Source organism: Amblyomma mixtum, chromosome 4 (assembly GCF_055824585.1).
Source record: "Amblyomma mixtum isolate Tamu chromosome 4, ASM5582458v1, whole genome shotgun sequence".
Lineage (NCBI taxonomy): Eukaryota > Metazoa > Arthropoda > Arachnida > Ixodida > Ixodidae > Amblyomma > Amblyomma mixtum.
The window spans coordinates 14,033,375-14,045,787 of NC_143015.1; the positions used below are offsets into that span (position 1 = coordinate 14,033,375).

At 48.4% G+C, this 12,413-nt stretch overlaps 1 pseudogene; it reads right to left on the reverse strand.

Moving 5' to 3' along the window:
* Nucleotides 1-11,172: 11,172 nt before the first annotated feature.
* On the reverse strand, nucleotides 11,173-11,983 carry LOC149345740 (uncharacterized; annotated as a pseudogene).
* Nucleotides 11,984-12,413: the final 430 nt, after the last annotated feature.

The following is a 12,413-nucleotide window of genomic DNA, read 5'->3' on the forward strand; positions in this document are numbered from 1 at the left end:
GAAAAAGCTTCCCAGACAAGTCTTCTACTGGGGATCAGTGTTCATCGTCTACCCGTACCGAGAGCGGGTAGAGACCTGCTACAACTGCAGGAAGACGGGACACAGGACGGATGTGTGCTATAAGCCATGGGTAAAGCGTTGCCGCAGATGCGGCGAAGACCATCCAGACCCACCGGAGGGAGAACTGCCGACATGCAAGCCCGAATGCATCGTATGCGGGGGGCCACACAACACCGGCAGCCGGAATTGCAAGTATCGGCTGGCAAAGAAAGCACCTTTTAAAGCCAAGAACGACCTGGGGCAACTTGACTCCGGACACCAACCAAGACCGAAGACCAGGGACCACAGCGGCACCCGCAAGGGCCACCGGGGGAGAAGCAGATCGAGCTCCTTCCCACCATTACCGGGGACCGGAGGCGCCAGCTCGGGTCCTGAGAGAGAGAGCAGCTCGAGCAGAGGAAGAGGCTCAAGCAAGGACAGAGACGCGGGCAAAAAGGTGAGCTGGCCAGATAAGGCCTCTTCTTGGGAAACCGCTCGGGAGAAGGAACTGGTAGAGCAGCTCGCTAAGAGGGACAGAGAGCTAGACACCTTAAAGAAGGAAATGGCGGAGCTGAGGAAACTCATTCACGCTAACACAAAACAGCCGAAGGTGGTCGAAAAACCTCCTTTGCAACAATCACAAAACGCGAGTCAGGCGCCCCCGCGTGACACATATGAAGGGGGAGACATTCAAAACGCAATGGATACAGACACCAGAGTCCCCTTGAAAAGACCTCTACCCAGAGAGGAAAACACAGACGACAGTACTCCCAAAAAGGCGGCAGAAAGTCCTAACGAGGACGCATCGGCTAAAACCCACATGAACGTTAGGCCGGACATGAACACACTATTGAAGCGGGTTGACGCTCAAGACGCTAGAATTGATGCCCTTACCGCTAGGGTAGACAAAATAGCCGAACGTGCTGACAATCTGACGGCGGAATTCGTCACGTTCAGGGAACGAACCATGGGTTGCTTCCAGCAAATTCTGGAACAACTAGCAAACATAGAAGCCAGGCTTCCCCCTGTTGCCGGCAACACCCTCCCCTCGCTGCAACCGCAGCAGCAGCCTCTATAGGACATCATGGCCCCTAGCCAACAAATTAGAATCTGGCAGTGGAACTGCAGAGGCTTCCAGTCCAAAAGATGGAACCTGCAGGAACACATTCAAAAAAACATAACCACACCGGACGTAATCACGCTGCAGGAGGCAAGCGGCATGGTCAAATTAAATGGCTACGCCGCGTACACCCCGCTAGAAGTGCAAAAAGAGCACAAACCCAAGTCGTTCACGGCCACGCTAGTGCATAGAAATCTAACGGCAACACAACACGCACTCGAAAACACAAGCGAGGACTACTTGATGTTAGAAATAATCCCAAACAGAAAAGGGGACAACAGTCTCTTTATTCTGAATATATACAACTCACCGAAAAACCGGGGCACAGGGCTGGCGGACCTATTACGTAAAGCCATTAGACTATCTTATAAGAAGGGATTAGTAATCACGGGGGACTTCAACGCCCCGCATCCGGCATGGGGATATCGAACGGCCTCCCCTAAGGGAAACAAACTATGGACAGAAATCCAAAACTTAAGGCTCACGCTACTAAACAACCCGCAAGACCCCACGAGGATAGGCAATAGCGTCAGCGTAGACACGTCCCCAGACTTGACGCTAGGCAAAGACCTCGAGGGTGAACGATGGTCAAACACAGGACACACCTTGGGTAGCGATCACTACATCATAGAGATTGAAACAAAAACCAGGCCGATGAAGGGGAAGCTGCGCGAAACGAAGCTGACAGACTGGGACACCCTCCGAAAAGTCCGGGACAGAACCGCTCCGAGGGAGATATCGGATCTAAATCAATGGGTTGAGACACTCAAAAAAGACGTAAACAGTCACACTAGACAGACCCCAACCACCGAACATGACATCACAGACTCGAGGCTAGCCCACATGTGGGAAGCCCACGAGAGCCTCTTGAAGAGGTGGAAAAAACAGAAACACAATAGAAGGCTAAAGAAGAGAATATCGACACTCGAAAAACAGATAGAAGACTACACAAACGAGCTTCAGCGTCAACACTGGGGACAAATTTGCGATGAAATGAATGAAAAGCTAGGGTGCAAGAACACGTGGCATCTTCTTCGCCACTTAGTAGGCCCAGGACAAACAATGTCGGCGGCACAAGGGCAGCTTAAACGATTGATTCACAAATACCAGGGAACAGCCGCGGACCTAATAGAGGAACTGAAGAGCAGGTACCTTAACACAGACAAAGGGGGTTCATCTCCAGCTTACCAAGGAGCAGAGAACACACAGCTAGATGAGGACATCTCGATAGTGGAGGTATGGAGAGCAATGAGTCAACTAAGAACCACGTCGGCAGCGGGGGCAGATGGGGTAACCAACAAAATGCTAAGGAACCTAGATCTAGTCTCGGTCACGGCAGTCACAGATTACCTAAATGAGATATGGAAACGAGGTAGTCTACCTTCACAATGGAAACATGCCAAAGTAATCTTTATTCCAAAACCCGGGAAGAAACTTGAAGTGGGCAACCTCAGGCCGATATCGCTAACGTCCTGCCTGGGGAAGCTGATGGAACATGTCATATTAAACAGACTCCAGGAATACGCAGAGGAAAGGGAGGTATTTCCTGAAACGATGCTAGGCTTCAGGAGCAAGTTGTCCACGCAGGACGTCATGCTCCAGCTGAAAGCAGACATCATAGACCCGCCCAACAAAGGGGGCGCCAAAACTATACTGGGCCTAGACCTACATAAAGCCTTCGATAACGTCAAACACGAGGTCATACTAACTAATCTGGCGGAGATTACCCCTGGAAAGCGGACCTACGATTACGTAAGGGACTTTCTAACCGGCAGAACCGCAGAAATAAATCTAGGAGATATCCAGTCAGAAACTATTAAGCTGGGAGATAGGGGAACTCCGCAGGGCTCAGTGCTCTCTCCTTTCTTATTCAACCTGGCGTTGAAGAACCTACCGCCGCTATTGAAGACTGTCGAAGGTATAAACCATACGCTATATGCGGATGACATAACAATATGGACGCATACAGGAAACGATGGGGAAATAGAACAAAATCTCCAACACGCGATCGATATTGTCCAGGAATACGCAGAATGGGCAGGACTAAAATGCTCGCCAAGCAAATCCGAACTTCTGGTGATCCGGGGGGCTAGCAAACGCGATACCAACGCAGGAGACATTCACGTACTGGTAAATGAGACTCCGGTAGCCAGAGTTGACAAAATCAGGGTCCTAGGACTTATAATACAGGACAATAAAAAGAACACAGAGACAATAAACAGGCTTAAGTCCACAATTAACATGACAACCAGGCTCATAAGGCGAATAGCTAACAAAAGACGGGGAGTCAAAGAGAAAGATCTCTGCCGGATGGTTCAGGCTTTCGTGATAAGCAGAATAGTTTACGCCGTTCCCTACCTCAAGCTAGGGCTGGCGGAACAGAACAAAATAGATGGGATCATAAGGCAGGCATATAAAGCAGCATTGGGGCTGCCCCACTGCACTCCTACGGAAAGACTTCTTAAACTGGGGATCTACAACACCACCACGGAACTATGCGAGGCACATATATTTGCGCAATTAAGGAGGCTTGCGACCTCACCCCCGGGGAGAAAGATCCTGAGCAACCTAGGATTACATGATAAAATTCCGGAAAGAAACGCGCAGGCAAAATTACAGACCAAAGTTAGAAAATTACTCACTATTAAACCACTTCCAAAAAACATGCACCCTGTTTTTCATGAAGGCAGGAGGAGAGCCAGAGCAAAGGCCCTTGAAGCCAAGCTCGAAGGCTCGAAACACACAACCTATGTAGACGCGGCGGAATACGAAGGAGGCGACTCCTTTGTGGTCGTGGCCGTGAACAACTCGGGTGAAACATTAACGGCCGGTTCGGTCAAAACAAAAAACTCAGGGACAGCGGAGGAGGCGGCTATCGCCATGGCAATGGCCAGCACCAAAGCAGTCACCATAATTAGCGACTCCAAGGTGGCTATCAACAATTTTGCGCGGGGTATGATCTCCCAGGAGGCAGAACGAATATTAAGGCATAAAGACTGGGACCAAAGAGAGGTGGAACTAATATGGGTGCCGGCACACTCGGGGAACAGGGGAAACGAGTTGGCTCACAGTATAGCTCGAGGTTATGTCAGCCGAGCAATGAGCCGGGTCGAGTCCCCAAATTTCACGAGAGATGCATTCATATCATTTCACGAATACACCAATCAGTTTAAACTGGAAAGGAGGATCTATCCGCCACCAGACAAAAAGCTCGACAAAAGCCAGGAGGTAACGTGGCGTCGGCTCCAGACGCGAGCCTTCTTTAGCCCGTCGAGACTAGCACACATGTATCCAACACAATACAACGCTACTTGCAAACAATGCGGCGAGATAGCCGGATATGACCACATTTTATGGAGCTGCAAAAAGGCGCCGCCACCGGCGGACCTACTACCAGTCCCTTCTCTAGAGCGGTGGGAGGCTATACTGGCCAGCTCAGACCCGTTGACGCAAATCCGGGCCACTGAGTGGGCTCACAAGGTCGCCAAGAGTCATGGGCTCGAAGCCACCTAGTATAATACCCACTAGGGCTCAGTGCTGACAATAGACGTTTTCCAATCCAATCCAAGCGGCGATGATGGGAACATGCATAACAATAAAAAGAACAAACATACAAACAAACATAAAAGGGGTTGTAGTCACATCAGGGTTTCCCAGAAGGTTAGGCGCCTTCCCTCTTGTTCAGGTGTCCACGGAGATGTGTGAGACAGATACTGCGCCATTTCCTTTCCTCAAAAGCCAATTTACCAATTATACCCTCTGTCCAAGCTCACACTGCATTGGTTTCGCGCCTTAAGGGATACTGAAGCAAAACCTTAAAATTGAACAAAAACGCTGAATATAGGTTCTCGGAATGTGATTGCACCGAAATGTAGTAGTCACTGCGCATATATTTCAGCGGACGGTTTTATTTTCGATGTTTCATGAGCGTGCGCCAAGCCCTGAGGCCGGCGCGAGGTGAAGAGCGTGACGTCATGCTCCACCCTTGCATTCCAGCGGCGAAAAATATGGCGGCGCCCTTAGATGCATGAAGCCACGCTTCGGACTGCATTCGTCGTTGTTACTGTTTTCTTCAGCGCGTTCAGTGGCCATAAATGGGCCACTGGTCTTTCGCTTTGTCTGCTATCACCCATAAGAAAATTTATTTATTTTTTATTTAGAGCGACGATTCTGCCCCATTTAGACTTAAAAGGGGCGTTGGTTTGTTAGCAACAATGGTTCCCCTCCTAACCTCCAGATGGCGCCACTAGTCTGAACATCGTCGGACCTCTGATTTAAAAGTGAGAATGTTAGAAATGGCGTAAGGTCCGGAAAAAATAGCTGCATTTAGCATACGTAAGCGTGCATATGGTTATGGCATGTAGACAGCGTCGATTAGCATCTTGACATATATGTGTACGCCGTGAGCAGACAACAGACAAACGACGAGCGGCCGACGCAAAACTAAAAACTGGAAAAGCCGCGAGTAGCGATGGCAATCGCGCTTCTGCCGGAATAGTGGGCGCGCGGATGTATTGACGTCTAGACGCAACTGCCACAGGCTGCCGCCAGGTGCAAAGATACGGAAATAAATCGGGGAAAAAAAACGTGTTATCCGCCTTTTTCGCTAAAATGCTTGTCGCATTTATCAATTTTAGCAGTCAAGCTCTTGTTTACTTCTAAAAAAGCAGCTCTAAAAGTTTCGTTCAGAATCTCTTTAAAGCGCGATTAAGGTGTCCACTGCTGCTTACAATGTGCAACGCCGACAGCAGCGACGGCAGCGGCGAAGGCGACGCTGAGAAACTCAGAAACGGGCGCCAAAGAGCTGTGCTCTCAAACCAGAAAGAGAAGGCGTAAGGGAAGTCTGCGCACATAGTAGTTCTTTCACTAAACACTAAAACGCTGTGTGGAGGCAAATCTAAACGAACACCTTCCCCAGCCCCGCGATATGTGCCCGCATATACCCTGATTTATGTGTCCAACATGCCACTCTATCCCACATACTCTGGGCTTGCCCTCGGGACTTCCCTCCTCAAGGTCTGCACCTCTCGAATCTAGACCAGTGGGAGGCAGCATTGCTCAGTTCCGAATCGGACACACAGATCCGGTTTGTGACAAGAGCCCTACAAGTCGCCGAAGGCCCCGGGCTCATGGCCATTTGATGGGGCTATAACCCCACACCACCCGCTACCTTTGTCGGCGGAAATAACGTTTATCCTTCTCCTCCTGCGATCTGTTGGCGCCGCATTCGTTGGCCGCAGCACCACACAGACGCTTTTATCACAAGCGCTCGGACGGTACGGGTTCTATGGCATCGCATTGGTCGCCACCCGCACAAAACATCAGTTCCGGTCAACGCTGGAGTCCAGTGTCACGAAGAGGGCACGAAGGGTTGCACACAAGCTGCCGCCCGCAGGCGCGAAACCATCGCGTTATCATTGGGCTCTTTCAAAGGTTTCTTCTGCCAGTCCTCCAAATTCAAGTCCACAACCCATGTGCAATGCCAGTGCCCGTTAATGAGCCCCATGTCGCCGAAATTACCGAAGCCCTCCACTACCGTGTCCCTTATAGCCTGAGCCCTTTTGGACCTCAGATACCGAAATTCAAACCGAACACGGTCATAACAATGTCTATCGTACCTCAGCGCAAGCTATTCACATTTACTTTCATCTCTACAACATAGATGGCGTTGGGTTGCTACAGCACATAGCAGTTAATTGAAATGCTTTCTAAAGCAGAACGAGATTGTGATCGGGTCCCGTTTCAAAGTTTGCATGCTCGTAATTACTCATGTACGTATCAATACACAACGACACCTCACGTAGTCAAAGTCCACAACGCATTCATTAGGCCCACTTTTATTCATTTCGAACCAGCGAGCCTTCGTAGCATGCTCTGAGCGTGTTCACCTCGCATTCAGAAAGATCTGGGTTAAATTCTGCCATAAGCCATTGAGATTCTCTTTGGAGATTCTCGTGCTACAACGCCAACGGCAAACAACGCCGACAGCGTCTTTTCTGCGAAACTAGCTCCTTAACGCTATTCGAGTTGAAACAGAATGAAACTGTACACATTTTGTTATTGGTCTGCTGCAGTGGAAGAATAAAACTTTCTGATTCCCACTTTCCACAAACGATTGACGACCAACGTCTTCAGGAACACAACATATGTCGGGACGCATGAAACTCCACCTCGCCGATTGAAAATGTGGCCAATGTTCGGTGACTCAATTTCACAAAATACAAAAAGTAAAGGTGCCACTATTCTGGCTGCATTCCTGAGCGCTCGACGTCATGCTAGACATATCGCCAAGACAGTTAGCAGACAGATGTCCCAGGGCTTTGTCGCTTTCTCTTTTCCATCGGGAGAAAAAAAATTCGGCGCAGAGTCAAAGCAGCAATTCAACCAGAACCGTAATCATTCCTGAACGCATTTGAAGGTGAAAGACAGGTGCTACTCAAAAATAAGATATTGCACTCCAGGCTACCTAATTACACCAGAGATCTCATAAGGTACAAGATGGCAATTTTCTCTTGCGCATAGTACGAACACTTCCGGTCGAGAGAGCGTTTTTCTCGGCGCGCTGGTTGTGAGGCTAATCTTGGCATTGCCAGCCCGAGGCCATACCCGTCGAGTCGAGGCCTCGTCAACCCAGTGGATCGGTGTACTTCAGAGCGAGTGTCCGGAAAATGATGAGGCATCAATAAGCATTGCTCAGTCTCTTCTTTGGAGCTTCTGCTGTAGGAAGAGAAAGAGCAGCTTAAAAATGGGTAGAGGGAAATCCAGAAAGGGTGGATGAGCGGCGCCGCGTTGAGATGGGCGCAAAATAAACACTGGTTGGAGAAGGTAAGCAAGTAAAATCAAAAAGAAAAAAATAGCGCCTAACGCGGTTGGGGCCAGCGCTCTTCGAGAAAGGGGCTTTGCCAGGACAAAAGATGAAAACATGGGATTCCAAGCGGAGGGCTGAAAGGAGTGACAGGATACTGGAATTCACCAGGGTGGAAATTTGGGCAAGTCGGTATTGATCCATAACGTAAGAGTAGCGCAAAACCAGGACGACGGACACAAGGGGAGAGAACACACACCAAAAACACAGGCGCTAACTTCCGACTGACGAAGAGAACCAAACCCAACCAAGTGAACGGAACCCGAGCAAAAGTAGCGCATGCGCTGACCTAAGATAAAAAAAATCGAAAAAAAGGTGCGAAAAATGCGATAAAAAATGTGAGATCACGGATGTTTTGAACCCAAGAAGGCCAGCTCTCGTTTAGACAAGGAAATGGACGGTGTACTAACGCAGTTATCTTGTAAGGCAGCAATCTGTGCAGCTTCCACAATTTCGCGAGTTAGCTTATCTCTACTCTTAGCAACGACTGAGCATTTGTCCAAAAAAGGCACGCACTTGCAATCTTTGCAGTGCAAAGCTAGATTGCTGCCGGTATAAGTCTTCATGTTATTATTGTGCTCTCGAAGCCTATCGCTCAAGCACCTACCGGATTGCCCAATATACTGCTTGCCACAGGAGAGCGGAATGTTGTACACAATGCCCTCAGTACATTTAACAAATCTTTTCCTGTGGCGGATTGTACACTGCTGCTTTTGGGAGCTATGTGCGGAGGGCACGGACCTTTTGCATAACACACTGAGCTTTTGTGGAGCTGAAAACACCACACGAACGTTTGCCTTTTTCCCTATTTTCTTGAGATTGTGCGCCAGACAATGGACGTAAGGAATGACAGCCACCTTGCCTCTCGTTTCTTCTGTAGTGTTAGGTTCTTTCCGGAGCTTTTTCAGCAGGTTTTCGGCGACTGTACCCACGAAAGGACGGGCGCTGACTATGCTTTTCCTGAAACAGAAGGAAACCAGCCTCGACCTTCACGTGGTGGGAGCCACAAGGTTCACCAGCGTGATGGCAGAATTGTGCTTAGGTGGATGACACAGAAAAGAGCCCAATTGCGAAGAAATACGTTCATTAAAAATTGCTGGCTGTGCGACTTGGTGGGATATCATTGGAAATGAACAGCAAGAAAGCTGACACAGACAAGAGAAGACAAATAGACGACTGGACGGACGCTGACTATCCTCTTCCTGAAGCAGAAGGAAACCACCCTCGAATTTCAGGTGGTGGCAGCCACAACGTTGACAGCGTGATGGCAGAATTGAGCTTATGTGGATGACAGAGAAAGGAGCAAAATGTGAACGAAATACGTTCATTCAAAATTGCTGATGGGGCGGGTTAGTGGGACATGATTGGAAAGAACCAGCAAGAAAACAAATCGAGAGAAGAGAAGAAACAGACGACAGGACGGGCGCTGACTATCTTCTTCTTGATACAGAAGGAAACCACCCTCGAACTTCAGTTGTTGGCAGCCACAACGTTGACCAGCGTGATGGAAGAATCGTGCTTAGGTCAGCGCATGCGCTACTTTTGCTCGGGTTCCGTTCACTTGGTTGGGTTTGGTTTTCTTCGTCAGTCGGAAGTTAGCGCCTGTGTTGTTGGTGTGTGTTCTCTCCCCTTGTGTCCGTCGTCCTGGTTTTGCGCTACTCTTACGTTAAAGATACTGGAATGCTGGGGAATGTGTCAGAGGCAATTAAAACGTGATGACAGGCAAAGCACCAACGACGTGAAGGTGCCAACTATTGCCTCAGTGCAAGAGCGAAACAAGGAATGAAGAGCAAGCCGCATGTTCGGCGCCGGAAACTTTTGAATAAGAAAATGTGGAGCTTGGTCATCGATTTGACCAAAACCGCTCTAAACACTGACATAATGCTTGCGGCCGTGTGCTGTAGCCTGTTTGGTTCAAGCTCGGATAAAAATGTTACTGTGCGAACACCAAAAATATGGAGCAGTAACTAAAGTTAGCATGCACAGTGCGTGCTGTTCGAGTGTTTCATATATGATACATTAAAGAAACAAAGCAGGATAACGCACGTTCATGCAGCAGTATTCATAAATACAATGATTCTTTGGTAAACAAAAGATTCCGTTTTTTTTATACAGAACAAGATAGACAGGTGTCTAGGCTAGCTTGAAATGACACGCCGGGCTACTCAGTAATGCACGAATTCCGGGCCATTGGTATTAAAGCATCTCGGAAAAGAAAAAAACGAGGAGAAACGCGTAAAATTGTGACTGGTAAAAACCTCCGATGCTTTTATAGAACCTAGACAATGTTTATAGGTAAAAGCACATGTAAAAGCCATGAATGCCAAATATTCAAAAGCAGGGTAAAATAAAAACGAATGAGCGCAAAAAATAAGCTACCCGCTTCAGTCGTAATTCTTGTTTGGCAAGTTGGCTTTCGTTGAGTTCGGTTTATAGGGCGAAACCCGGATGTCTATAGGCCCTTCTGTTCATTCTTAACAGGTTTTTGTACTACCTCCACCCTACCGTTTGTTATCAGGCATCGCTGTGCCCTTGTTCTGCGGTACTGAATCACACGGTATCTCGTGTGTTATCATTCAGTTAATTCCCAAAGAAAAGAGACTTGTTCAGCCTTTTTCTATTTCATGGCTCTTTGGTTGCCACATGGTAATGTCCGCCTATGAAGCCACCGTCCATACCTTTCAATAAAATTAGGTGTTAGTAGGCGCATGTTGTTGTCGTTTTTTATGTCTAGTTTCCCTGTGTTTTTCGCTCTGTGAGGTCAACATGACCCACTTTAACTTTCGGCGTGAGAATGTACATGCGTTTTCTGTTTGTTTTTTGCAATCTAACCTATGGTAATTTTCTTTCTCATCATCTGCCTCTTCGTGCAGCAAATGTACAGCATATGGCCACGTTTGATGCTGTTTATTTGCGATGAAACCTCAATTCCGGTTTAGTCACACCGTGTGATCTATCGAAATGCCCCATGCGTATGCGGGATGTTGCAAGTAAATTTAATCAAGGATTTAAAAAAAAGTCATATGCCGTACCTGGGTGAAATCACCGGCATATTGTTTTCTGCCGTGTGGTGCTTCCCCGATAGGATAGAATAAGAAACCATTTAATGTCCAACAGACAGAGGGTAGCCAGAGGGCTACCCACCCGCCTAGACGACGGCCGAAAGATTTTTCGTGTTTGTACGTGGTCCCTCCCGGGGGGCATGACGCCATTCCCATAGTATGTGGTCGACGGCGGTCCTAAGTTCTCAGTTCGCGCATTTCTCTGAAAATTGCCCTGGGTACATAAGACTCCTGAGGGCCGGGTTTGGAAAGGTGTAAGTTTGTAACCGGTGCCAGTTGATGGCTTGGTATCGGGACAAGGATCTATCCGCTGGAGGAAGTCTAGCTCGTTGCAAACGATAGTGTTGTGTAATTTCTCTGTATGTCCCCATGCGATCCCCCTCTGTAATGACCACCTCGCTCGCGTCCGCTCGGAAGGAAAAGCCTCGGGCGAACTTGTGGGCCGTCTCATTACCAGGCCGGGATGCATGTGCTGGCGTCCAGACTAATGTAATTTTCCGGTCTATTTCATGACGGCTTAGAATTGTATTCGTTAGAGGGGAAATCCGGCCCCTCTTGAAATTTAGCATGGCAACTTTGGAGTCAATGATGATGTACCTCGCTGTTGTGCCTACACAATTAAGCCAGTGCTATTGCAGCTTCCTCTGCACTCTCTAGGTTACCCAGGAGTATGGTGGCACTTATTTTGAGGTGTTGTTTATTACTGACGACCACGAGGGTCATCGTGTTCTTACCATACTCAGCGGCATCCAAGTAGACCACGTCCTCGTCTTTGTAGGAGCGGAAGCGTTTCTCTAGCGCCTCTGCCCATTTGGCCCGGCGCACTGAGTGATGAATAGGATGCATGTTCCTGGGTAATGGGGGCACAATTATATTGTCCTGAATTTCTCCAAGCATGTCAACTTTGGCGATTGTTCTGTTATCTCGACTCAGATGGAGTATTTCTAGAATGGCCCTGCCGGTAGTGGTCCCGGCTAGCGTTCGATGTGGGACGTTCTAACTGCTGCCGTAATTTCTTCCAGAGTATTATGCATGCCTAGCTCTAGGAGGCGGTGAGTGGATGTGCGGATGAGATATCTTAGAGCTTGTTTCGTGCACCACCTGATAATTCCATTTATCTTTTCCTCTTCTGAAACTTTAAGATCAAGGAAGGGGGCAGCGTACGTGATACGGCTAACTACAGACGCTTATACCAGCCGCAGGAGATTCTGCTCTTTCATACCATGTCTCCTGTTGGCAATCCGCTGTATGAGTCGCATCGTTTGTTGTGCGCAGTTTTCCATCTTAGTTATTGCGTCACCGTTAACCCGTTGCTTTGTATAATCAT